Source organism: Prionailurus viverrinus, chromosome B3, assembly GCF_022837055.1.
Source record: "Prionailurus viverrinus isolate Anna chromosome B3, UM_Priviv_1.0, whole genome shotgun sequence".
In the NCBI taxonomy this organism is placed as follows: Eukaryota; Metazoa; Chordata; class Mammalia; order Carnivora; family Felidae; genus Prionailurus; species Prionailurus viverrinus.
Window position 1 is genome coordinate 138,775,230 of NC_062566.1, and position 27,669 is coordinate 138,802,898.

The following is a 27,669-nucleotide window of genomic DNA, read 5'->3' on the forward strand; positions in this document are numbered from 1 at the left end:
GAGTCAGCATACCCAGTCTGATTTATCCACTATCCCGTGATGAAGATCTTGGCTGTCACTTTTATGGATAAGGAGCAAAGTGACTCATGTAAGTGACAGAGTTTGTGTTCTTGGTTTGGAGGGAATTCCTGTGGTCCATGGGATTGTTTCAAAGGAGCAATGGCCTGTGGGCACATAAATGCAATCAAAGCACACCACACGTGGAACACGACTGGGAATGTGTATGAACCATGGATTAAGAGTAGCCCACTTCAGGGGCACCTGGGTGGCTCAGTCGGTTGAGCGTCCGACTTCGGCTCAGGTCATGATCTCACGGTTTGTGAGTTTGGGCCCCGCATCGGGCTCTGTGCTGACGGCTCAGAGCCTGGAGCCTGCTTCCGATTCTGTGTCTCCTCTCTCTCTGCCCCTCCCCCGTTCATGCTCTGTCTCTCTCTCTCTCTCTCTCTCTCTCTCTCTCTCATTAGTTTTCTTTATTTTGAGAGGCAGAGAAAGAAATGTAAAAACAAAAGATAAGCCTACTTCAGATGGAACTGGAGAGTGTGATGCTAAGTGAAATAAGTCATACAGAGGAAGACAGATACCATATGTTTTCACTCTTATGTGGATCCTGAGAATCTTAAGTCCATGGGGGAGGGGAAGGAAAAATAAAGGTTAGAGAGGGAGGGAGCCAAAACATAAGAGACTCTCAAAAACTGAGAATAAACTGAGGGTTGATGGGGGTGGGAGGGAGGGGAGGGCGGGTGATGGGTATGGAGGAGGGCACCTGTTGGGAAGAGCACTGGGTGTTGTATGGAAAACAATACGACAGTAAATTTCATGTTAAAGAAAAAAAAAGATTAGCCCACTTCAGTGGGATTGAGATCCATTGAAAACAAAGTTTGAGGGTTTTGCGTTGACTTTCACAGCTGCTTTAATATTCTGTTTTATTTTTGCACCCCGTTTTAAGAACATTCTCTATTGATAGCTCTCTAGGTTGTTACATCTTTGAGGAAGAAGCACCCGGGAAGCTAGAGAGTATTGTCCGCATTCTAGTTCTGGAGTCAAATGGTAGGTTCAGGGCACTAGTTTCAAAATACGAAGAACGTAAGGGAAAGATGAGCGAGCAGAGAGCAGTGAAGTGCGTGGGATGGATGGCAAGTTTATTGATTAATCCCTATGTGCAGCACTGAGGTCCAATTAAAAAGAGATCTTGTTTAGTAGCTCTGTGGGAAATAAGCTCGTACACAGCTCTCTGCAATATTCAAAGATCTTGTCCCTGGGTTTCTGTGATTCATAGGATGTAGTTTTTTTTTTAAACCAGTGAGGCCATGAAGGAAATAATCAGTAAGTAATGCATAAACAGTCAATACACAATATATACATAAATAAATGAAGAAAAAGAATGTTAAGCTTGGATCAATGATGAGTAGTTCTGGGGTATATGAATCAAGAATTTTGATTAAACCCTAAACTCTGAGGTCCATAGAACACTGTGTATTAACTGTAGAGGAACTAGAATTTACAAAAGAAAGAAAGAAAGACAGAAAGAGAGAAAGAGAGAAAGAAAGAAAAAGAAAGAAAGAAAGAAAGAAAGAAAGAAAGAAAGAAAGAAAGAAAGAAAGGGAAAGAAAAGAGACCTAGTCATTCTCTCTAAGGGAATAGAGTCCGGGGCAGAAGTTTAAGCCCATTGGGGATCTGGTTCTTGGGTCTTAGTGATTTTTGGGTATGGATTGTATCGGTGTAAGTGAATCAGTGAATGCACGAATAAATAAATGTGTCATTGAATGAAGACAAACATGATCACACGTGAGTGTCATGGAACAAGTGTCGCTGGTGATATGTTTGTTTAACACCATGTTTCAATAGAATACATAGGTAAGACCTGTTGCCCTCTTCAGAACACACAGGAGGTCCAGAAGCGTAAGAGTGCACACAACTATATGTACATGGGCACGTAAGTCTGGATTGCTGGGAGTTTGCTGGTGGTTGGCTTCATTAAGAAGAAGGAAGGGTCACCTGGGTGGCTCAGTTGGTTAAGCGTCCACCTCTTGGCTTCGGCTCAGGTCATGATCTCATGGTTTGTGAGTTCGAGCCCCGTGTCGGGCTCTGTGCTCACAACGTGGACCCTGCTTGGGATTCTCTCTCTCCCTCTCTCTCTCTGCCATGTAAAAGTTATAAGCCTTATTCTTTTTCTTTCCTTTTTTTTTATAAGAAAGATTTTCTTTTCTTATTTTAATTTTTTGTTTTATTTTTTAAGTTTATTTATTTTGAGAGAGAGAGAGAGAGCGAGCAAGCAAGAGGGAGCGTGAGCGTGAGCATGTGAACACAGTTGGGGAGGGGCAGACAGAGACGGAGAGAGAGAATCCCAAGCAGGCTCAGTGCTGTCAGTGCAGAGCCCCGAAGAAGGGATGGAACTCATGAACTGTGAGATGGTGACCTGAGCTGAGACCAAGAGTCAGACGCTTAACTGACTGAGCCACCCAGGTGCCTCAGTTTCCTTTCCTTTCCTTTCCTTTCCTTTCCTTTCCTTTCCTTTCCTTTCCTTTCCTTTCCTTTCTTTTCCTTTCCTTTCCTTTCCTTTCCTTTCCTTTCCTTTCCTTTCCTTTCCAACATTTATTTATTTTCAAGAGACAGAGTGCAAGTGGGGGAGGGGCAGAGAGAGAGGGAGATACAGAATTGGAAGCAGGCTCCAGGCTCTGAGCTGTCAGCACAGAGCCTGACGCGGGGCTTGAACCCACCAACAGGGAGATCATGACCTGAGCTGAAGTTGGATGCCTAACCAACTGAGCCATCAAGGCGCCCCTCAACTTTCTTTTTTTAATATTTATTTATTTTATTGGGGAGAGTGGCAGAGGGAGGGAGGGAAGGAGAGAGAGAGAGAGAGAGAGAGAGAGAGAGAGAGAGAGAGAGAATCCCAAGCAGGCTCCATGTCTAGCCGTGATGTGGGGCTCGATGGCTCGATCCCACGACTGTGAGATCATGGCCTGAGCCAACATCAAGAGTTGGGCGCTTAACTGACTGAGTCACCCAGGCTTTATTCTTGAGTTGAGTCTTAGATTCAATGATGTTTACTACATTGCTAAAGAATGAAAATAAAATAAGCTGATAAAATACAAGGGAGTTGTCTTTGCACCAGTAATGAGAATGTGATATGATCCAGCTTTGTTATTAATTTGGCAGTGTGAAACTCATGTCCACTTAAAAACATCTCATGGAGACTGTTTAGAATTGGCTTTTAATTTACAGCATGAACGCACCACAGCCAAATGAATAATTCTCTAATGAGGAAGATCTTAGTTGTTGCCTCTTTGGGTAAAGAGCATAGAGACCAACATAAATGTTACGGTCCCTGGTCTCTGGCGAGTTTGTTCATGAATTTTCCAAGGACTTATTTTACAAAATTTAAAATAGCATATTAATAATAGCATAATAATAAATATATTAAATATATAAAATATACTTATATGTAATAAGTATATATAAATACATATGTAATGAAATATATAAACAAAATTGGTTATAAAATATGTAAAGGTGTATTATTTATATATATAATATGTAAAATATAAAACATTTATATATATATAAAATTAAAGAACACCAAGCATTGGCCAAGGATATGCATATGTTATGAACCGTTCATGATTAGTCATTTTCAGGGCCACATGATAATATATATCATTTTAGTTTGGCACCAAAGTACATTTAGAAGTATATCCCTTCCTTGCTAAAGCTCGAGGTTATTTACTTGCTGAGGGAGGGGGATGTAGGGTGATGGAGGAAATTACATCGTTCTAGTTGTGAGGGAAGACGATGGTTCATAGTTTATTTCACCCTCTTTACAATGAGGATACGTAAAGAGACGAGCAGAAACTTCTTATCAATATGATGCTGATGTGAAACAGCTGTCAATCCCTCTGTGCAACCCAGAGGTGCACTAATAAAAAGACAGCAAGCGTATTAGCTTTGTGGGACACATGCAAATAGACTTACCTTGGTAAAAACCATTCATCTTATTCTTGGCATTTGTGATTCATGGCTATTGACCGTGTTATAATTTATGCATGTAAAAATGATCCGGAAAGGAAGATATGAATGAAGAAGGCAAAAAAATGCCAAGTTTGGATCAATGATGAGTACCCTGGGGTGTCTGGATTAAAGATTTTGATGGAGCTCTGTAACTCTAATGTCATTACGAGAAGAAATGTAGCCATTCCCTCTATGGTGAAAGTGTTTACAAAGCAAGAAGGGAATAGTCGGGATCCTGTTGTTAGGTTTTGTGTTCCTAGGATGCGGGGTATTTTTAATTACACATGAAATGATGCCTGGTTAGGAAAGAAATGGAGTGAATGAGGACGAGGAAAGCCACACATTGTTTAACGATGAGACTATGTTTTGAAACATTTCTGAAGTAATGAGGTCTAGGAAAGTAAGTAGACTTTATTCTGTTCAGAGGGAGCAGATAGGAAAGTATGCCCAAGATTGAATGTTGTCATTATGAATTGATGGCAGGTTGCTGATTTATTTTATTAAGGGAAACAGGTTGGCATCGGTAAATAATTGAAGATCTAATTGAAACAAAAAAGAAGATTATGGACCAGTCATGAGAATGTGGTCCCATGACAAGATGGTTTGCTCTGAGCATATGATCTCCCGTTAGTATTATTTAAAGCATTGTCCAGTGACTTATAACAATGACATATTATATGTTATTATAACCGAATGAATGGATTCATATTTTGTTTAAAAGGTGAAAATCATACACCAGTGAGGAAGGACTCTGATTATCCTGTTTTATACTACTGCATCTATATTTTTAAAAAGCCAGGCTTTTCCCAGTTTGTATAACGTACAGACAGATGCTTCCCATTTTAATTCACTTTTCTTTTTTTTTTTTTAAGTCAAAGTGCAGTTAACACACAATGTTACATTAGTTTCAGGTGCACAACATAGTGATTTGACATCTGTAGATGTTACACCGTGCTCACCATAAGTGAAGGTACTGTCTGTGCCTTTATATAATGAACAACAGGTGAAATTATTCCATGACTAATTGAATGAGTGAATGAATGAATGGATGAATAAGTAGAGCCAACCATGGGCCATTGTTAAAAATATGCCGTGAAACAAGGATTTAAATTTATCCGATCGGTTTAAGAAAGATCCATGGAGAAGGGTAATGTAGATTTTAGCTATGTAAAGTACCCGGATATGTTTATAAGGGTCATAGTTATCAGTTGTGAGTGGAGCGATGGACTCAGTGGTGTTCTTTTTATTGTTGAAAATTAAAATTAGGGGTGCCTGGCTGGCTCATTCGGCAGAACATGCGTCTCTTGATCTCAGGATTGTGAGTTCGAGCCCTTGGTGGGTAGAGAGGTGGCTTAAAAATAAAATCTGAAAAAACTCAAAATGAATGGAGTAAGTAAACAGTAGTGACATTCTTGAGCCAACGAGAAGAAGCAAGTCTTATGTTTCATCGAGAACTCTACGATTAGTATCTTTCACACATACCTAAATGTGTGTTTTTTTCATTACTTCTAAAGCCTGATTTTTACCTCAGAATGAAGACACCACGGTTGATTTTTAATCCTATCTAGTGGTGAAGACTGTGGCTCTGCGGGGAAGAAGCATTAAATTCGGAGGTGAGTAACAGTCAAAGTCTAGGTACTTGGTTAGGGGCACTTGTTCATGGCTGTGCACTGAAGTATTTCAAGTAATAAAAAGCTCTGTAGGAGTGAAAAATTAAAGAACGCTGTACATTACCAATGACAGGACTAGATTATGAACCAGAGGTAATGAGGAGTAATTCAGTTCTGCGCAACTGATGACTCCTTTAAAAAGGTGGCAGATGTTTCATACGTTTTCAGGGATACTTACACGACTGCGGATTTTAACATTCATCCCTTCACAAGAGTCAGTGAGAGGGAGCACATGGCCTACGCTGAAGGCCACTGCAAAAAGTGACGTAATGTATTAGCTCCACGGGAAATGAGCTTATCAGTAGATCTTAGTGATATTTAAGGATCTTATTTTTGAGCTTTAGTGATTTCTGTGCATTGATTCTATTGTTGGAACAGTGAGCATGTCAATAAACCTAAAGGATAAAGGACTGAAGGAAAAGAGTGCAAAGCTTAGGACAACGGTGAGTCCTGGGGTGGGGGTTGAGTCTGAGTCCAGAATTGTGTGGGATGTGGGGAGAGGGAGACCCTCCTGCACTGCTGGTGGGAATGCACACTGGTGCAGCCGCTCTGGGGAACAGCACGGAAGGTCCTCGAAAAGTTAAAAATAAAGCTACCCTACGACCCAGCCGTTGCACTACTAGGTACTTACCCAAAGGATACGAAAATACAGATTTGAAGGAGGACAGGCACTCTGATGTTTATAGCAGCTCTATCTATGATAGACAAATTATGGAAGCAGCCCAAGTGTCCACTGACGGATGAATAGATAAAGAAGATGTGATATAGATCTGCAATGGAATATTACTCAGCCATCAAAATGAATGAAATCTTGCCGTTTGCAAGGACAGGGGGGAGCTAGAGTGTACTATGCTAAGCGAAATGGGTCAGAGAAAAACAAATGCCGTAGGGTTTCACTCATGTGTGGAACTTAAGAAACAAAAATGAGCATAGGGGGGACAAAAAGAGTGAGAGTGGCAAAATAATAATTAACTATAGAGAGCAAACTGATGATTACCAGAGGGGAGGCAGGGACGGGTAGGGGAAATAGGTGATGAGGATTAAGGAGGGCACTTGTTGTGATGAGCGCTGGGTATTGTATGGCAGTGTTGAATTCACTATATTGTACACCTGAAACTAATATTACACTGTATGTTAACTCTACTGGAATTTAAATAAAAACTTAAGAAATTAAAAAAAAAATAGAAAAAACAAGTAAACGGAATTGTGTTAATCCCCGTCTAGAAATCTGTGGACTATTGCAAAAAAATAAAAATAAAATCTAAGAGAGAGAGAGAGGGATAAAATAAACTTGTAGGGAAGTGAGTTCATGAATGAATAAGGAAAGGTGTAAATGAATGAAGATAAGGAGGGCCATATGTGGACGAGCTATGAAGTTATGTAATAAAGCAGAAATGATTGTTAGTGTATATTTGAAACATCAGGTTCTATAGATAAATCAAAGCTCTGAGCCCTTCCATAAGGACAGTATGGACAGATGTACCCAAGAGTTCATGTTGCTGCCTTGATTCTTTGTTTGGTGGTTTTAATTAAGAAGGACAAAAAAAAAATGTTTACATAAATAAACAATTGCTTAAATATTGTCTTATTGAGAGAGGGCCAAATGTTGTGAACCCATACTGAGGATATGTCATGTGGCCAGGGTTACAATCAATATAACTGTATTCACTAGTTTAATTAAAAAAATTGAAAAGATGATTTAGTAATCATTTATGTCTATCGGCCATGAGCATGTAGACTGGATACTTAATATTCCTGTTCCGTGCCTTGGTTTTCATTGGTACTGACATCTTGTCATAAGGGAATGAAGGAGTGTATTTCCCTGTAGATTAATTATTCAAAAGAAGGCTGAGCAGGGGCCAATGAGGAATGTGTGTTGTGAACCAAAGATAATGATTACTCCTGTTATACGCAAAAGTTGTCCAGATAAAGAAATAGAACTCTAAGTTCCTTCCATTTTGGAGAAAGTACACATAGAAATATTTTTCAAATTCCAGTTAGTTAACATACAGTGTAATGTTAGTTTCAGGTGTACGTAGAAATTCGCATGAAGAAATTCTTTAGAAAAATGGGAAGATAATTGATTTATTTTATGCCTAATTATATACACGGATAAGTAAATGAATCAGTAGACATAAATCAGAAAAATGTGGGCTTCATTGGTGAGAATATGCATAAAACAAAGATTTACATTTATCCAATTTTGTACAAGTGAGGTCCATTAAAAGTAGTCACTGAGTTGTTAAATTTATGGATAGGGAGTATGTAGACAGATATTCATGATAGATAATGGTTCTTATTCTCATGTTGGTGTTCATTGTACTGCTTAAAAAGAAAAGTTAAATAAGTCAATGAATAAGAGTGCGATTCATCGGCAATGATGACATTCTTTCTGAAATGACCCGTGTTTATGATTGATCTAATACTGCAAGACTAGCCTCCATTAAAAAAAAAATCTAACTATGGACTCTTTCTTTCTCTTGAAAGTCTGCATTTTCACTAAGCGAACATACCACCGATGAAGTAATCATTCTCTAATGCTAAAGATCTTGGCTTTATCAAGCTGTGGGGGGTAAGGACAGAAGAAATTGATGTAAGTAGCAGAGTTTATATTCTTGGGTTGGGAGGGTGGTTTGTGAGTGTTGCTTGGATTTTTCAAAGTAATCAGCGAGTATATTAAAAAATAAAGCCAAATGAGCCCAGCACAGACCCGAATTGAGATTTAGGATGAATCAGATGCAGGACTAGTAAAGCCCAATTAAAAAGATGCTGGACGTTTCATTCAGTTTTAGGATTGCTTCACATTGTGTTTTATTTTTGCGTTGCAATGCATTTAAGTACTTCTCCATGGATAAAGATTTAAGCTATGAATTCCCTGAGGGAGAAACACACAAGAAGATGGACAAAATTGTTGTCTCTCTAGATGCGGAGAAAGATTAAAGTTCCCATGGTTACTCACTGCATCATCTTTAATTATAAAAGGGCCAGGCGTGGACCCTTGAAGCTGATACGGAGCGAGAATGTTGGTTAATTTATATATGCAAACAGCATACGTATATATTGCAAAGAATACCCTTGTTTATTAGCACTGTGGCAAATGGGTGTAGAGCCGGTTCTTGGTGATATTCAAGGATGTCGTTTTTGGGCTCTTTGATTCATGAGAATAGATTATATTGTTATGAGAGTGAGTCCATGAATGAAGGAACAAGGAATGTGTAAATAAAGGAAGAACAAGATGTTCGGTGTAGATTAATGATGAGGATTCTGAGATGTAGGAATCAAAGATTTTAATTAAACTCTGTACCTTTGAGGCCCACTGAGAAAAAGAAATCTAGCTATTTCTTCCGTGAGAGAGGGGCTTACAGCACAAGTTAGGACGAGTTAAGATCTGGTTGCTGAGCTTTGAGTTCTTAATGTCTGTGAAATGTATCATTATATTATTTCCCCAGACACTGAATTTCGTAATCTAAATCGATCAAGTCTATCTTACATTTGTCCTTAAAGGATAGATATCCTATTCCATGAGAGTCCCTGTTGTTTCAGATTGGTGGTAGCTAGCTGGTTGTTGGTTCTATTTAGAAAAGGAGCAAATCCGGGGCACTTGGGTGGCTCAGTCGGTTAAGCGTCCGACTTCAGCTCAGGTCATGGTCTCACAGTTTGTGAGTTCGAGTCCCGCGTCGGGCTCTGTGCTGACAGCTCGGAGCCTGGAGCTGCTTTAGATTTTGTGTCTCCCTCTTTCTCTGCCCCTCCCCTGTTCATGCTCTGTCTCTGTCTCAAAAATAAATAAATATTAAAAAAAATTAAAAAAAAAAAAAAGAAAAGGAGCAAATCCTCGACATTACCAACAATTGCTTACATAAGTGCCCAATGGAAGGAAAGCCAAGCAAGGACTAATACTGAGAATATAGTATTATTTAAAAAAATAAAGAAGACTCTAACAGGTTATATCTGTGGACAGTGACGTAGGGACAGGTACTAGTATTAGTCAATGTTCTTATCCAGCGTCTTCGCTTGCATTCACTTTGAATGCATTGTTAAAAGTCGATGAGCAAATGAGTTCATATATTGGTCATTTATTTATTTTTTATTAAAAAAATTTTTTTAATGTTTATTTATTTTTGAGAGAGACAGAGACAGAATGCGAGTGGGTTGGGACAGAGAGAAGAGGGAGACACAGAATCTGAAACAGGCTCCAGGCTCCGGGCTGTCAGCACACAGCCCGACGCGGGGCTCGAACTCCAGAGCTGCGAGATCATGACCTGAGCTGACGTCAGACGCTCAACCGACTGAGCCACCCAGGCACCCCGGTTTGGTCAGTTATTTAAGAGAAGGCAGAGGAGTAGGTGTCATGAAACAATATAATGACTAAACCATTTTAGATGAAGAGGGAGAAATCTAGACTTAATCCCACTTTGGACAAGTGGATATCAGCAATGGCATGACATGGTATTTCAGTTCTGGAGGACTGGTGGGTTTTACTCTTTTTCTTTATTTTATTTATTTTTTTTTTCAATTTTTTTTTTTTCAACGTTAATTTATTTTTGGGACAGAGAGAGACAGAGCATGAACGGGGGAGGGGCAGAGAGAGAGGGAGACACAGAATCGGAAACTGGCTCCAGGCTCTGAGCCATCAGCCCAGAGCCCGACGCGGGGCTCGAACTCCCGGACCGCGAGATCGTGACCTGGCTGAAGTCGGACGCTTAACCGACTGCGCCACCCAGGCGCCCCTACTCTTTTTCTTTAAAAAAAAATGAGTAGATGATCAAATTATGCTTTGAGTAATTAAGAGAACAACATGAGTGGATCAGTGAATGTATAAAGTAGGGTAAATCTTAGACCAATGCTAGTACCTCATGACTCCAGCCCATTAAAAAAAGGTGTCTATGCTGGTTCGTTCTTGACAGAAAGTGTATTTTAATATCTACAGAACAAAATGCTATAGCTGATTGAATTATTCGACAGTAATGAGAATTTTAGTTTTTACCTTTGTGGGTAAGGAGCCTAGAGACTGTAGTAGGTTATAGTCAAAATTCATGTCCTTGCCTTTGTTATTATTAGTGACTTAATGAGGGAATCCATAAACAAAGGTATTAATGAATGGAGGAAGTGTTGCCAAGTTTGGACCAATGATGAGTATCCTGGGGTGTCTGAATCAATGATTTTGATTAAACCCTGTAACTCTGAGGTCAGAGACCTAGTTAATGCCTATATGGTAAATCAGCTTACAGTAGAGGTTAGTAATATTCGGGATTTTGCTCTTAGGTTATGAAGGTTCATAGGTCTGGATTGTGTTGGTAGAAGTGAATTGATAAACGAATAAGTAAATTTATAAATAAAGACAAGGAGAGCCACATGTGGCTTAATTATGAGAATGTATAATATTATTATTAATATTTTCTGAAGCACTCAGTTCCAACATGAATTGATTAAATCTGATACCTATGTGGGTCAGGAACATGGAGAGATAAGTACCGGAAAGCAGCGTTGTGTTGTTCTGCGTTGTCTTCGAGGTGCTGTTTGCAAGAAAATAGGATCTGGTTGGTTATATCTGGGAGTAATGAGCATATGAACAGCTGTTAATTCCATACAAGTCTCTAATCCAGTTTGCATGTCCGTAGCTATTGATGATATTGTGAGTGAATGTATATTGCATTCATGTCTCAACCAGTTAGTTATTTTGAAGAGGGTGCAGCAGGATTTTCTCAGCCCTTCATGACTGACGTTTTGGGCTGGATAATTCGTTGTTGGGAAGGCGGTCCCGTATGTAGTAGAATGTTGAGTAACCTCATGGGCTGTGCTAGACGTCAGTATTAACCCCTCCCTCCCAGTTGCGGCAATCAAAAATGTCTCCGGACATTGGCAAATGTCCTCTGGTAGCAGAGTTTTCGTTTTTGTTTTAGTCGTGTGTGTGTGTTCGTGTGTGCGCGTGCACACACACACGCACACGTGTTGCCTCCTTTTTTAAAAGACTATTTTTTTTTCAATATATGAAATCTATTGTCAGATTGGTTTCCATACAACACCCAGTGCTCATCCCAACAGGTGCCCTCCTCAATACCCATCACCCACCCTCCCTTCCCTCCCACCCCCCATCAACCCTCAGTTTGTTCTCAGTTTTTAAGAGTCTCTTATGCTTTGGCTCTCTCCCACTCTAACCTCTTTTTTTTTTCCTTCCCCTCCCCCATGGGTTTCTGTTAAGTTTCTCAGGATCCACATAAGAGTGAAAACATATGGTATCTGTCTTTCTCTGTATGGCTTATTTCACTCAGCATCACACTCTCCAGTTCCATCCACATGGCTCCAAAGGGCCATATTTCATTCTTTCTCATTGCCACGTAGTACTCCATTGTGTATATAAACCACAATTTCCTTATCCATTCATCAGTTGATGGACATTTAGGCTCTTTCCATAATTTGGCTATTGTTGAAAGTGCCGTATAAACATTGAGGTACAAGTGCCCCTATGCATCAGTACTCCTGTATCCCTTGGGTCAATTCCTAGCAGTGCTACTGCTGGGTTTAAAAGACTATTTTTTAGAGCAGTTTCAAGGTTCACGACAAAATTGGATGGAACATACAGAGATTTCCCATAATCCCCAAACCCCCGCACGTGCATAACCTTCCCACTATCAACTGACATCCCCCACCACGGTGGTACATTTGTTACAATTGATGAACCTACACTGATGCATCATTATCACCCAAAGTCCATAGTTTGACTAGAATTCACTCCTGGTTGTAATTTCAGTGGCTTTGGACAAATGTGCAATGACATGAATCCAACATGAAGGTATCACACAGACTATTTCACTAAAAATCTCCTGGGCTCTGCCTGTTCACCCCTCTGTCCTCTCTAACCCCTGGCAACCTCTGATCTTTCTATCGTCTCCATAGTTTTGCCTTTCCCAGAATGTCGTGTGATTAGAATCACTACTATGTAGCCTTTTCATATTGTCTTCCCTCACTTTAGAATATACCCTTGAGATTCCTCCGTGTCTTTTCATTTCTCATTTCTTTTTAGCACTGGATAATCTTCTGTCAGAAGATTACAGCAGTTTATTTTTCCATTCACCTATGGGAGGCCATTTTGGGTGTTCCAAATCTGGGCAATTATGAATAAGGCTGCTGTAAACATTCACGTGCAGGTTTTTGTGCAGATATTAGTTTTCAGCCCCTTTGGGTAGATACCAAGGAGTGTGATTGCTGGATCACGTGGTAAGAACATGTCTAGTTTTGAAAGAAACTGCCAAACACCTATTGTAATAGGTAGGTAGTGGAATCTCATTGTTGTTTTAATTTGCATTTCCCTGATGACATACGATGTGGCGAATCTTTTCATATGTATCTTCTTTAGTGAGGTGTTTGTTACATTCTTTGACTCATTTTTTTTCTTTTTTTTTTTGATGGTTTAATTAACATATATTGTGAAATGATTATAGTAGGTTTAGCTAACAATCATCTTCTCATAGAAATACTATTAAAAAAAAGGAAAGGAAAAGAAATTTGTTCTTATGAAGAGAATTCGTAGCATTTAGTCTTAACAACTTCCCTACATATTACACAACAGCATTAGGTATAGTCCTTGAATTGTACACCGTAACCCTAATAGTTATAACTGGAATCTTGTATCTTTTTGTTTTCTTCTTTTAAGTTTTTGTTTTTTGTTTTTTTTAAAATTTACATCCAAATTAGTTAGCATACCGTGAAACAGTGATTTCAGGAGTAGGTTCCTTAATGCCCCTTAGCCATTTAGCCCATCCCTCCTCCCACAACTCCTCCTGTAACCCTAAGTTTGTTCTCCATCTTTATGAGTCTCTTCTGTTTTGTCCCCCTCCCTGTTTTTATATTATTTTTGTTTCCCTTCCCTCATGTTCATCGGTTTTGTCTCTTAAAGTCCTCATATGAGTGAAGTCATATGAGTTTTGTCTTTCTCTGACTAATTTCACTTGGCATAATACCCTCCAGTTCCATCCACATAGTTGCAAATGGCCAGATTTCATTCTTTTTGATTGCCAAGTAATACCCCATTGTGTGTGTGTGTGTGTGTGTGTGTGTGTGTGTACACACCACATCTTCTTTATCCATTCATCTGCTGATGGACATTTGGGCTCTTTTCAGACTTTGGCTATTGTCGATAGGGCTGCTATAAACGTGGGGGTGTGTGTGTCCCTTTGAAACAGCACACCTGTATCCCTTGGATAAATGCCTAGTAGTGCAATTGCTGGGTCATAGGGTAGTTTTTTATTTTTTTGAGGAATCTCCGTACTGTTTTCTAGAGTGGCTGCACCAGCTTGCATTCCCATTCTTTGACTCATTTTTAAATCAGGTTGTTTCTTTTTTTTTTTTTTAATTTTTTTTAACATTTATTCATTTTTTTGAGAGATGGAGAGAGAGCAAGTGGGGTAGGGGCAGAGAGGGAGAGACACACACACAGAATCCGAAGCAGGCTCCAGGCTCCCAGCTGTCAGCACAGAGCCCGACACGGGGCTCGAACTCACAGACCGCGAGATCATGACCTGAGCCGAAGTTGGCTGCTTAACCGACTGAGCCTCTCTTTTCTGAGGCGCCCCTCTTTTTTTTTAAGGGTTCTTTGTGTGTTTTGGATAAAAGTCATTTATCAGATATATTTTTATAAATATTTTTTCTCTGTCTGCAGTTTGTATTTTGTTATCTTGACAGTTTATTTGCAGAACAGAAACTCTTAATTTTAACGAAGTCAAGCTCATCAATTATTTCTTTCCTGTATTGTGTCTTTGGTGAAAAGTCATCACCAAACCTGAGGTCATCTGGATTTTCTCCTGTTAACTTTTAGGGGTTTTGTTGTTTTAGATTGGGATTGTTTTGAATCTATAAATTGCATTGGAAAGAACTGACATCTCAATAATACTGAATCTTCCTATCCATGAACATGGAATACTGTCCATTTATTTAGTTAACTCTTTGATTACTTTCATCAGTTTTGCTGTTTTCCTTCATATGTTTTGTTGGGTTTATAACTGCATATTTAATTTTATTGGTACTATTGTAAATAGTATTGTATTTTTTATTTAATTTTTATTTATTTTTTATTTTATTAAATTTTTTATTTTAGGGGCGCCTGGGTGGCGCAGTCGGTTAAGCGTCCGACTTCAGCCAGGTCACGATCTCGCGGTCCGTGAGTTTGAGCCCCACGTCGGGCTCTGGGCTGATGGCTCAGAGCCTGGAGCCTGTTTCCGATTCTGCGTCTCCCTCTCTCTCTGCCCCTCCCCCGTTCATGCTCTGTCTCTCTCTGTCCCAAAAATAAATAAACGTTGAAAAAAAAAATTAAAAAAAATTTTTTTTTATTTTATTAATTTTTACTTATTTATTTTTATTTTTTATTGTCAGATTGGTTTCCATACAACACCCAGTGCTCATCCCAACAGGTGCCCTCCTCAGTGCCCATCACCCACTTTCCCCCTGTGCATTGTATTGTATTTTTAATTTCAAATCCCTCTTGTTCCTTGCCCGTATCTAAGAAAACGATAGACTTATATATATATTTTCTACATTGATGACCATGTAATCTGTCAACAAACACAGTTTCATTTCTTCCTTCACTAATAATATACCCTTTATTTATTTCTCTTACTCTTATTCTTATAGAGTATATCTCTTATTTCTTTATTCTTATTCTTGTACTGCAAGTTACAACTTCCAGTACAATGTTGTAAAGTAGTGTTGAGAGGGAACATCTTTGCTTTACATCTCAGTGGGAAGCCTTCGAATTTCTTACCATTAAGTATGTTAGCTGTAGGTTATTTGTAGATATTGTTTGTCAAGTTGAGGAAATTACTTTCTATTCCTAGTTTGCTGAGAGGTTTCTTTTAAATCATGGATGCGTGTCATAGTTTGTCAAATGTGCTTTTTCTCATCTATTGATGCGATGAGATGAAAAAAACATCTTTTGAGGGAAGAAAATCTTTTGTTTTTCTGAGTTGCCGCTTGGCATTTTACAGTATGATAATCCTGCTCACACTCAGAGTTTGAGCATTTGCGGGAAGGGAGGGGCAGAGAGAGAGAGAGAGAGAGAGACAGAGAGAGAGAATCCCAAGCAGGCTCTGGATGGTCAGCGCAGAGCCCGATGCAGGGCTTTAACTCATGAACCGTGAGATCATGACCTGAGTTGAAATCAAGAGTTAAGACGCTTAACCGACTGAGTCACCCAGGAGCCTCAGAGTTTGGTTTAGATAAGAACTTGAGTTTAGGATGTTTGCCTTAAGTTCCTGCTTTACTTTTCCCAGACACCATTAGAGTGTCTGGGAAAAACCACTTAGAGTTAAGCCCACAAAAAGTTAGTGATTTCTGCCCCAAACATCTTTTAAGTAGTAGGTGCTTGTCACCATGTTCTCTGTCTTGTGCTTGCTGGTCACCTGGGAAGAAGGACTGCCCTTCTCCCTGCTCAGTTGTGTCCCCTCCCCTTCTCTTAGACTCACTTTTGTTTTCTTTCTCTCTCTCTCTTTCCTTCCTTCCTTCCTTCCTTCCTTCCTTCCTTCCTCCTTCCTCCCTCCCTCCCTCCCTCCCTCCCTCCCTCTTTCTTTCTTTCTTTCTTTCTTTCTTTCTTTCTTCTTTCTTTCTTTTTTTCTTTCTTTCTCTTTCCTTTTGGTGTGGCTAGAAGCTTATTAATTTTATTGGTCTCTTCAAAGAACAATTTTTTTGATTCATTGATTTTCTCTGTTAGTTTCTTATTTCCTATTCCTATTTCCTATTTCTGCTCTAATTATTGTTGTATCTTTTCTTCTTCTTTGTATTCGATTTGTCGAACTTAGATTGCTGATTTTAAATCTTTCTTCTTTTCTTTAAATAAAAATTGTAGGGGTGTCTGGGGAGCTCAGTAGGTTGAGCATCTGACTCTGGATTTCGGTTCAGGTCATGATCCCAGGGTTCTGGGATCGAGCTCTACATTGGGCTCTGTGCTGAGCATGGAGACTGCTTAAGATTCTCTCTCTCTCCCTCTCTCTCTCTCTCTCTCTCTCCCTCTCTCTCTGTCTCTTTCTCTTCCCTCCCTTTGCCCTCTCCTCCACTTGCATGCTCTCTCTCACTAAAATAAAAAAAAAGAAATAATGTATATTTGAGTTGGACAATATGATGTTTTGATATTGATATACATGTACATAGTGAAATAGTTACTACCGTCAAGCTAACACATGCATCTCCTCACATAGTTATTCTTTTTTTTACTTTTTTATTTTCATGATAAAAGCACCTGAAATCTACTCTCTCAGCAGATTTTCCAGCACACCATACGATGTTACCAGCTATAGTCATGATGCAGTACATTAAATCTCTAGAACTTTTTCATCTTACGTAATAGCAACTTTGTACCCTTGACCAGCATCTCCCTTTCCTCCCCCTCCCCACTCCTGGTAACTGCCAGTCTGCTTTCGGCTTCTGTGAATTCAACTTTTTTAGATTCCTCATATAAGTGAAATCACGCAACGGTTTTCTTTCTTTTTCTGGCTTATTTCACCTAGCATAACGCCTTTGAGGTGCTCAGTTTTGTTGCAAATGACAGGATCTCCCTTTCAAAGGCTGAATAATATTCCATTGTACTTATATTCCATAGTTTCTTTATGCCTTCATCCATCAACACACACTTAGGTCTTCATTTGTGACATATGCATTCAATGTTATACATTTCCCTCCAAGCACTGCTCTGGCTGTCATTTTCGTTTGTTGGTTTTTTAGGAAGCAGGAAAGATTAACATAAGTGGATAATCGATTAAGTATGTATCTCATTGAATAAGAAGCAGTTATGGACACATGTCGACAATGTGTCATATGAGAAGCATTAGGATTGATCTGATTGTGTTCACTAAATTTTATCAAAACTCAAAATGATCTTGTCAATTATTTTTGTGACTACCAAGCAGATAGATGGATGTTAGTATCACTCAGGATTTGTTTCTAAGTCTTTGCATTCCCAAATTTTGATGTGTCGTTATAACTGCGTAAGTGAATAAAATCCTATCTTAATTATTTAAAATAAGAGACAGCACAGATCAATGAGGAGCATGTTTTATGAGACAATAACCGTGATTGATTGGGGTTTTCGCTACTGATGTTTGTAGAAAGAAAAAAAATTCGTGTTCTACTCCCATCTTTGGTAAGGGACATGTAGATCATTGCATTGAATAGTATTTCTCTTCTGGATTAATTTCTGTTCTGGTTTACCACTTTGACTTTCTTTATATAATGAGTGTATGGTTAAATCATCCCATAAGTAAGTAAATAAGTGATTAAGTGAATAAATAAGTGAGCATATAAAATGGAATCAGGCATGAGTCATCCCACAGAATGTGAAATAAAGATTTAAACGTAACCAGTTCTGCAAAGGCAACATCCATTAAAGTCATCTTGTATTCTCTTAAAACTATTCCGATATAAAGATACTTTCGATATGCTTATTCCTGTGTCGTGTAATTGACAGTGGCTAATACCTTATTTAAAAGTGAAGGTAAAATGCTAGACTAATGAAGAAGTGACCAAGTTTATTCTAGTTCCACCTAATTCACACGCATTAAAAATCTAGATTAATTGTACTTTTTCCTTCACAGAATGGCCATGAGACAGCAGATGTATTCATTTTCTAAGAAACAAAATATTGGCAGTTAGCTCTGTACGTAGAGCTAGACAGATGTAGAGACAAGTGTAAGTAACACTCACAGTTCCCATCCTTGGTTGGGATGCTTTGGATGATGAGTGTTTAGTGGGATAGCAAAAGAATCAATGTCTATAAACGTAATAAAAATCTCCAAATATGGGCCGGTGATGGGAATATGTCATGAATCAAAAACTACGTTTAATCTAATTTGGCACCAATGAAGTGATTAAAAACAACGTCATTTCATTCATTTTCAGAAGTATTTAATATTGCAGTTTATTTCCCTCCCCAGAGGACTTAACCATTTCCGTATTGGGATAGTCCCGGCTGATAACTGTTTTGCGTTGCAACCTGTAAGCAAGTAGAATGCTTTGTTTTGAGATGTGAACAAAGACGGTGTGGTGTCATCACTTTTCACTGAGCCATCTTCACGGGGAAACTAGGGGCGTTCGCTTTCAAGTGTCCCCTCTCTGAAAGACAGCTTTCATACTGTTCTTCCTTTCTGATCTTCTACTCTAATAAACATCTGCCTGCTGCTCAATTAAATGGAAGAAAGCCACAGGAGGACCAGTGGTGAATGTGGATTTGGTATGAAGCATGGATATTAACTGACGACACGTATTCTCTGAGGTCCATCGTAGGAGGAGCTTTAGTCTATTTGCTTTATGGGGAAAGAGCCATTCATGCGAAGATCTTATCCTGGCACTTTGTGATAGTGTTGTGTTCATGGATCAACCAGTCAACCGATCAAGGAAGATATAAAGGAAGAAAAACGTGCCTGGACCAATGATGAGTACCATGGGGTATCTGAAACAGGAGTTTTGATTAAACCCGTATGCAACTCTGAGGTCCATTACAAAGAGACACATAGTTATTTCCCCTCTGTGGGAAAGGAGCACCTGTTACCTTTTGTGGTTCTTGGAGATGGATTGTATTTTATTATTATTATTATTTAAAAAATTTTTTTAACATTTATTTACTTTTGAGAGAGAGAGAGAGAGAGAGAGAGACAGAGTGCAAGTGGGGAGGGGCAGAGAGAGAGGGAGACCCAGAATCCCAAGCAGCCTCCAGGCTCCGAGCTGTCAGCACAGAGCCCGACGCGGGGCTCGAACCCACGGACCGCGAGATCATGACGTGAGCTGAAGTTGGACGCTTAACCGACAGAGCCACCCAGGCGCCCTGGATTGTATTTTTTTTTTTATAGAATCGATTCACAAATAAATAAAATGTATCAATGAATGAAAAAAAGAGGACAATTTATACGCTTATTAAGGGACGTAATGCAACATGGAGTAGTAATATGAAAATCTGAAACTCCGGCTTCCAAGAAATGGTAATGAAAGGAGTGTATGGTCACTTGCACATAATACTCAACAACGTTTGCTGGTTGCTCGAGGGTTGCGGAGGGATTCTTTTCTTAAGGAAATGGCAACACACTGACTCTATAATAACCACACAATTGAGAGCCAAGCAGAGGCCAGCGATGAGAACGATTTATATGGCAACACTCACTACTCTTTTTTAAACTGATTTTCATTAAAACAATAAAAAAGAAGCAAGTATGTTATTGACAGTGGTGACTGTGACCGAAATTTGGCTCAGTCTTCTTGTCCAGTGGATCTGATCACAGGTACCCGCGATTTTGTGTAACGGCAAGAAGGTGTAATTTTATGTCTCGATCTATTTTTTAAAAGTCAGCAGACTATGGACCAATTAGGAACGCGTGTTTTAATATGAGGATACCGATTCATCTTAGTTTGCCAATGACAAATATCCTAGGAACAATGTTAGGCTCTTCCATTTTTTGCAAGGTGCATCTGGACCTTTCCAAGTTGTGGTAGTTTGGTTCCGGGCTGGTGTTTGGCCATTCTGAGTTTCCGTTAGAAAAATGGTATTGTTATTCCCTGAATAATAAAATAAACCAGTGAGTGAGTGAATCCATGAATCTCCATAAGTGCATGTAGTGGAGGACTGGGAGATTGTGCCAGGAAACAAATATGTTAAATTCTACACAGCCAAGTCCAATAAAAAGATGATCGCGGCTTTCCCTATGTAGGTAGCAAGGAAAGTCAGATGTCTCTGATTGTTAATGTCTCTGATTGTCAGATGTCTCTGATTGCTAATCGCATATTAACAATGCGATGAACACATCGCATCGTGTTGAGCGATGAATTCAATAGTATTCCTATCAACTAGTAGAAACTTAACTCGGTAAGAGTACCACCCTTGAGAAATTGGTAAGAATGTGATATGAAATAGGGCTTCTGATTAACGGTTCCTCTTGGCACATTTCAATTTAAAAAAGCACACTCTGTCTTCATTGTTTTTACAAATTGGCTTCCCTCCCCCCTTTTTCCTTTGTTCATAGAATGAACACACAGCTGATTTAATCGTTCTATGATCGTGAAGACATGGTTGTGAATCCTGGGACTGAGAAACATAAAGACCGAGGTAAGTAAATATCAGTGTTTGCGTTTAAGGCTTAGATGGGGTTTATTTATGGGAGCCCAGTAAATTATTTCAATAAAATAAAGAGTTAAACAGTGTAGGAAATTCAGGCATGCCAGTCATGAGCCCCAAGTCTAGAATGTGTCACAAACTAAAACTTATGATTACTTTGATTCATCCCAACTAAGAGCCGTTGCTGAAGTGATGGGGGGCATCTCACATATTCTCAAAGCCGTCTGCCTTCTCAACTCATGCTCTTGTCCCATTTGCCTAAAACATACCTTCACTGGGGAAGATCTTAGCTGTTAACTCTCTGAGGCTGGAGCACCCCGAAAGATGGCAGATGTCAGTTTTGTCAGTTGTGGGTTAAGATGACAGGTCTGTGGGTGTTGATGACACTAGCTTTACTGTATGGGCAAGTCAAGGCAGAAAGGAGAAGGTGGTCACCAGTCCCTAAGTAAGGGACTGATATGAAGGGAGCGTCCTGATTAATCCCTGTGTGCGAACAGAGGTTCACTATGAAAAGTGAGTGACCGTTCGCTTTCCATGAATGGGGGCGGTGAGCGGATCTCGGTTGTATGTAAGGCTTTTTGTTCTCAGTTTTGTGTCATTAAAGGGTATTGAGTGTGTAATTCGGATTCATGAATCTATGAATGAATCCTTGCAAGAAGGCATAAATGAACGAAGAACTCGAAAGCTGTGCCCAGATCAATGATGAGTATCGGTGGAGTTACCTGAATCAACACCTTTGATGAAGTCCTCTGTGTAGCTTTGAGGTCCGTTACAGGAAACGAACCAGTCAATCTTCTCTGTAGAAATTAGCTAATAGTGGAAGTTAGGAAAATTCAATAAGCTTGCCCCAGGCTTTTGTGGTTCATGGATACGGATTATGTTATTTCAAGTGAATCAATGCATGAGTAAAGAAAGAAATGAATACATGAGACGCTAAAAGCCTCCTCATAGAACAATTAGCAGAGTGCAGCAAACGCTGTTAATATCGATACAATTCTGAAGGAAAACGGCAAGGCTCACTCTGTAATCCTCTTTTATATGGAACATACTAGTATCTGCAGTGAAGACCCAGTGTCTTGAGTGTCTGTAGTTTGCTGGGGAGTTTTTAAGCTAAGAGAAGGGGAAGTGTTTGCATCAGTCAGTAATCTATGAGATAACCGTCTCTTTAATAGGCGTTGATACAGGTGGAGATTTGTAATCGTTATAGTCTTAATCTTGGGCTAGGTGTTGGACTTGATCGTGTTTATTGTATTATTTATAAGTAAGAATTCCATACGGGTTTAATAAAGAATAGGATGCTGGGGCCAAAGTTTATTGCTATCTAGCTCTGCCTGATGAACAGCCATTAAACACTTTTTTTGAATGTAGCCTTAGTCTGCTTTTTCTTACCCAGAGTGAACAATGGCATAGCTGACTCAGTCATTTAGTAAGGAGTTATTGTAGTGAACCAGGAGCATGAAGAATAATTTAAGTAAGTCCCTTAGTTTACATTCTTTGTTTGGATGGGTTGTTTCCAGATGTCACCTGAAGAGTTTCGAAGCAAATAATTGTGCACCACACACACACGAATAAATAAAACACTCCCAAGTATGGATCAATGATGGGAATGTATTATAGACCCAAAATTATGTGTAATCTAAATCAGCACCGCAGAGGTAATTTTAGAAGAAAATATAATGTTATTTAATTTGTTTTCAGAGCAGTTTCATATTATTTCTTTCTTTACGTTTATTAGCTCTGCAGGAGAAAAGCCTAAAATTCAAGGATCTTGTTTTTGGGATTTTGTGATTGTGTTATTATTATTTGTGAATCAGAAAATGAATCAATAAACAAAAAAAATTTTCCTAGCATGGACCAGTGATGAATGTCATGGGGTTTCTGAAACAAGAATTTTGATTAAACCCATCTGCAACTCTGAGGTCCATTACAAAGGAACACCTTATTATTCTCTTCGTGGGAAATAAAAGCCTTCAGCATCTCATTCGTGGGCTTTTGTGGTTTGGGGTATGAATTGCATTATTATAATACAATTAGCCCATGAATAAAGAAATACATCAATGAATAAAGAATAAGAAGGGTATGCATGCACTACTTTTAGGGCACACAATGAAACAGGGATCATTATTACAACAATTTTGAGATTCTTAGCCCTAATAAATTAGCAGTTAAGGCTTTTATCACTTTGGTGAGGGGCATATGGCCAACTGTGCCTAAGAGTCAATGGTTTGTTCTGTGTTGAGGCACATTGCCAATTGATCATTCTATTAAGGAGAGGAAAATACATTTACATAAATAGTTGATCGAATAAACTATCTAATTGAGAGAGAGAGCATGGTGATACTGTTTCATACGGCACACTCATGATTAATGCAGTCTTCTTAGGCCGTTTTGTGTAAGCAAACAAACACTAAAGAATCAGTTCGGTATTCTTCCGGGTAATGACATAAGGACAAATGTAAATATTATTCAAGGTACTTCTCCAGTGTGGGTGGGCTGGCACATACTGAAGTATAATTATAAGTGAACAAATGCATATGCATTTAGATCTCAGTGTTTTTTTAAGTCAGCCAACAATACATTAAAGGAAAGCATGCAGTTGAATTTAAAGGTCATGATGTGTCATGTTTTACCCAACTCATATCCATAGGAAGGAGAAGAGTTCTAGGCCTTTCTGCTGGTGCATGTAGACATTTGTAAATAGTGAGCATTTTGCTTCTGTTTTGATGGTTGTTTAATTTTGGGGATTCTTTTAGAAAAATGAAGGGATGATCTTACTATCCCGTGAGTAATTAAATAGGATAATTAGTGAGTGAATTAATAAATATATTAAGTAGGGTCAGATTTGGATCACTGGTGAGATTGTGCCCTGAATGGAATCTCCCAGGTATCCAGTGCTGCACAAATAAATTTCTTTCTTTTTTTTTCTGGAATAAAGTTTTTAAATATGCAATTTATTGTCAAATTGGTTTCCATACAACACCTAGTGCTCATCCCAACAGGTGCCCTCCTCCATGCCCATCACCCACTTTCCCCTCCTTCCCCCCCCCACCCCATCAACCCTCAGTTTATTCTCAGTTTTTAAGAGTCTCTTATGGTTTGGTTCCCTCCCTCTCTAACTTTTTTTTTTCCTTCCCCATCCCCCATGGTCTTCTGTTAAGTTTCTCAGGATCCACGTAAGAGTGAAAACATATGGTATCTGTCTTTCTCTGTATGACTTATTTCACTTAGCATAACACTCTCCAGTTCCATCCACGTTGCGACAAAGGCCATATTTCATTCTTTCTCATTGCCAAGTAGTATTCTATTGTGTACATAAACCACATCTTCTTTATCCATTCATCAGTTGATGGACATTTAAGCTCTTTCCATAATTTGGCTATTGTTGAAAGTGCTGCTATAAACATTGGGGTACAAGTGCCCCTATGCATCAGTACCCCTGTATCCCTTGGGTAAATTCCTAGCAGTGCTATTGCTGGGTCATAAGGTAGATCTATTTTCAATTTTTTGAGGAACCTCCACACTGTTTTCCAGAGCGGCTGCACCAGTTTGCATTCCCACCAACAGTGCAAGAGGGTTCCCATTTCTCCACATCCTCTCCAGCATCTATGGTCTCCTGATTTGTTCATTGTAGACACTCTGACTGGCATGAGGTGATACCTCAGTGTGGTTTTGATTTGTATTTCCCTGATGAGGAGTGACATTGAGCATCTTTTCATGTGCCTGTTGGCCATCTGGGTGTCTTCTTTAGAGAAGTGTCTGCTCATGTGTTCTGCCCATTTCTTCACTGGATTATTTATAAATTTCAACAAAAAAGATGATCTTGGCTCTTACCTACATGGGTGGCAAGTACAGAGAGATATTCCTGATAATTTTTTTTCTGTTTACTGCTAGGTTCAGTGGTGGTCATTGTATTATTTAAAATAAAAAAAATTCCACAAATTAGTAAATATTAAGTAGAGCTCTGTCTTTCCAATGTTTAGGAAAGTATGCAAACTCAGGTTTATGGTTACTTGATTTTTGATCATTTAGGATAGCTAAATGTAGACTGATTCTTTTTAAAGTTTGCTTTTTACTCCTCAGAATGAACACACTCTACCAGATTTGATTATTATCTCATGGTGAAGATCTTGCCTTTTACCTCTTTGGGAAAGACAGAAGAGATAAGTGTAAGCAATAATCAATGTTCATGTATTGCTTGCGGGGCTTAGTCACGGGTATTCATTGAGATGTTTGGAAAGAGTAAGTGGCCATATACATGGACAATTCAAAGGTGATCTTGCATTGACCGAAGACTAAAATGCGTTTATGAATTCAGAATTACGATTAATCCATTCCAGCCATTACTGAATTCATTAGGACAAAGGATGAAAGGCATGTTAGCAATTTTCAAAACATTTTAATATTCCATTTCATTTTTGTTCCACGGTGGATTCAAACACTTCTCCACTGGTTGTTATTATTATAGACTGTGAACCCGGCAAGGGCGGGGAACCATAGGAAAATGGAAAATGTTGCCTTTTCCTTAGTTGTGGTACAGAATGCCAGTTCACTGTACCATCTTTGAAGTATGGATGTTAAATGAAAGAGGCCCAAGCAGGGACCAATGACTAATGGCATTAGGATGATGCCAAGAAATGGATTGATTCATATTGGCAATGCTGCGGTGCATGGCACAAGGAGAACTAGTCTTGTAGCTCTGTAGGAAGCAAACTTTCATGGACTTCATCTCTTCAAGGATGTTGGTCTTATTTTCCTAACTCTTGCTCGTTGACCATATTATTAATGAGTCAAGGAATAAGTCAAGAACAATATATTAAGTGAAGGCACAGAATACCAAGTCTGGATCAATGATGAGTGTGCGTGGGGCATCTGAATAAAATTTTTGATTAAACCCAGTCTGTAACTCTGAGGTCCATTGCATCTATGGGAAATGTGCTTATAGAGGCAGTTAGAAATAGTCAAGAATCGTGTTCTTGATTTTTTTTTTGTTGTCGTTCGCAGATAGGGATTGTATTATTATAAGTTAATCGATGCATGAATGAGTAAAGTTTAAGTGAAGAGATGGGTTGTACCTTATTTGATTGTGAGAGGAGCTAATGAACCAAGGATTACTGTTAATATAACTTTTTGGAATTTTGAGTTAAAATAAAATGGTATAAGGCTGCTCCTCCTTTGGGAACGTATAGATAGATATTTGCGAACATCAGTGTTGTTGTTCTGAAGTGGCAGTGAGTTGGTGGCCTATCTCATCTTAAAAAGGGACAAAAAACTCATACGATTACATAGCAATCAGCAATACGTAATATAATACATGTATTCAACTGTAATAGAGCAAATCATGATAAACCCATTAGTGTAAAATGAGTTTTAATAAGCAATAATTTAATACAAGCAATAATAAAAAATAAAAGGCATTATTCAATAACTGTTGAAACTTAGAAAAGGTCTAAGCATGAACACCAAGAAGGTGAATATAGTAATTGTGTTCATTGATTTTTATTTAAAAAAAAGTAAATGCGTTTTGTTGGTGATTTCTGTGAGTGAAAAGCCAATGGATACATTTAGTATCACTCGGCCTTCTTGGGAAGTATCCTCAGGGCTCACCATTATCGGTGCTATTATTATTAGTGAGCAAAAGAATGATTTTATATCACCATCTGTTATCTAAAAGAACATAAATCAGGGGCGCCTGGGTGGCGCAGTCGGTTAAGCGTCCGACTTCAGCCAGGTCACGATCTCGCGGTCCGGGAGTTCGAGCCCCGCGTCGGGCTCTGGGCTGATGGCTCAGAGCCTGGAGCCTGTTTCCAATTCTGTGTCTCCCTCTCTCTCTGCCCCTCCCCCGTTCATGCTGTGTCTCTCTCTGTCTCAAAAATAAATAAATGTTAAAAAAAATTAAAAAAAAAAATAAATAAAAGAACATAAATCATAGGTCAATGAGGAGCATATATAATGTATAAAGGAGCATGACTAACTCTGTTTTACCCTCTTCAAGTCCACGGGCCCCTCCTTCTTTGGGGAAGGATCATATAAACCCACTCTCTAAGGTACATCTTGCTGTCAACACTTAAATCCAAATTAATGAAAAATAAAAACTCAGTTCCTCAGCAACGCTAGTCACATTTCAAGCCCTATGTGACCAGTGGCTACCACACTGAGTAGTGCTAATAGAGGATGTTTCGATCACTGCAGCAAGTTCTACCAGTGCAGACAGTGCTGAGATAGAAAGTTGTATGTAGTAGTATTTAGTTTTGGGGGGCTGATGGCTCTACCACTTTGTGTTTTTTGTAGGCAAAAAAAGAGCATCTAATTAAATGATCCTTAGAGTTATGTAAAAAGTGAGTACACAGATTAATCGAAAAACACAAGAATTAAAGTACAGTACGGCTCATTGGTCAGATCGTTTCATGAAGGAAGAATTGAAGTTCAACCCATTTTGCTAACGTGTTCTCACTGAATGACTCTGTGGACTTTTTACCATTTGGTAGGTTATATAGACAGTTAGCCATAATAGTTATAGTTCTTTTAGTGTTGGGCAGAGGATTATAAAAGGTCTTCAGTGTATTAATTCCAACTAAAAATTGAATAAGTCAGTAGGGGCAAAGGATGATCCTGTTGTATTGATGAAAATGTGGCACAAACCAATATTTATGATTCATCTACTAATGCAGAACCAATTTCTATTTAAAAATCTAAATGTATACTTTTTATTCTTTAAAAAAATCTATCTTATCCTCCTGAACGAATACTCCACATTGGATTCAGCCATTGTCCAATGAAGAAGCTCTTGACTGTTACTTCTGTGGGTAAGGGGCAAATAACAATCAAAGTTTGTGCTTGGTTTGTATGGTTTGTTCATGTGTGGTCACTAAGGTAGTTGAATAGAACAAAAGGCTATATACACGAAAAGAA

The 27,669-nt window shown here is 38.9% G+C and overlaps 1 long non-coding RNA gene and 6 other non-coding genes across 9 annotated transcripts; all 7 read left to right on the top strand.

Annotated features, from left to right (window-relative positions):
- Positions 1 to 26,142, top strand: LOC125169056 (uncharacterized). Of its 3 annotated transcripts, XR_007153424.1 has the most exons (5): positions 18 to 88; positions 5,540 to 5,621; positions 8,166 to 8,271; positions 20,669 to 20,751; positions 24,841 to 26,142. It is a non-coding gene; the product is annotated as an uncharacterized LOC125169056 (long non-coding RNA). The 3 variants fall into 3 exon arrangements; XR_007153423.1 differs by lacking the exon at positions 24,841 to 26,142 and having other exon boundaries at positions 1 to 88; positions 5,523 to 5,621; positions 20,669 to 22,561; XR_007153422.1 differs by lacking the exon at positions 24,841 to 26,142 and having other exon boundaries at positions 20,669 to 22,561.
- LOC125169312 (small nucleolar RNA SNORD113/SNORD114 family) lies at positions 1,392 to 1,463 on the top strand. Its single transcript, XR_007153624.1, has one exon. It is a non-coding gene; the product is annotated as a small nucleolar RNA SNORD113/SNORD114 family (small nucleolar RNA).
- On the top strand, positions 4,102 to 4,173 carry LOC125169324 (small nucleolar RNA SNORD113/SNORD114 family). Its single transcript, XR_007153635.1, has one exon. It is a non-coding gene; the product is annotated as a small nucleolar RNA SNORD113/SNORD114 family (small nucleolar RNA).
- Positions 10,798 to 10,869, top strand: LOC125169311 (small nucleolar RNA SNORD113/SNORD114 family). The gene has a single exon (XR_007153623.1). It is a non-coding gene; the product is annotated as a small nucleolar RNA SNORD113/SNORD114 family (small nucleolar RNA).
- Positions 19,080 to 19,154, top strand: LOC125169309 (small nucleolar RNA SNORD113/SNORD114 family). The gene has a single exon (XR_007153621.1). It is a non-coding gene; the product is annotated as a small nucleolar RNA SNORD113/SNORD114 family (small nucleolar RNA).
- LOC125169307 (small nucleolar RNA SNORD113/SNORD114 family) lies at positions 22,611 to 22,685 on the top strand. The gene has a single exon (XR_007153619.1). It is a non-coding gene; the product is annotated as a small nucleolar RNA SNORD113/SNORD114 family (small nucleolar RNA).
- LOC125169313 (small nucleolar RNA SNORD113/SNORD114 family) lies at positions 25,601 to 25,676 on the top strand. Its single transcript, XR_007153625.1, has one exon. It is a non-coding gene; the product is annotated as a small nucleolar RNA SNORD113/SNORD114 family (small nucleolar RNA).
- Positions 26,143 to 27,669: the final 1,527 nt, after the last annotated feature.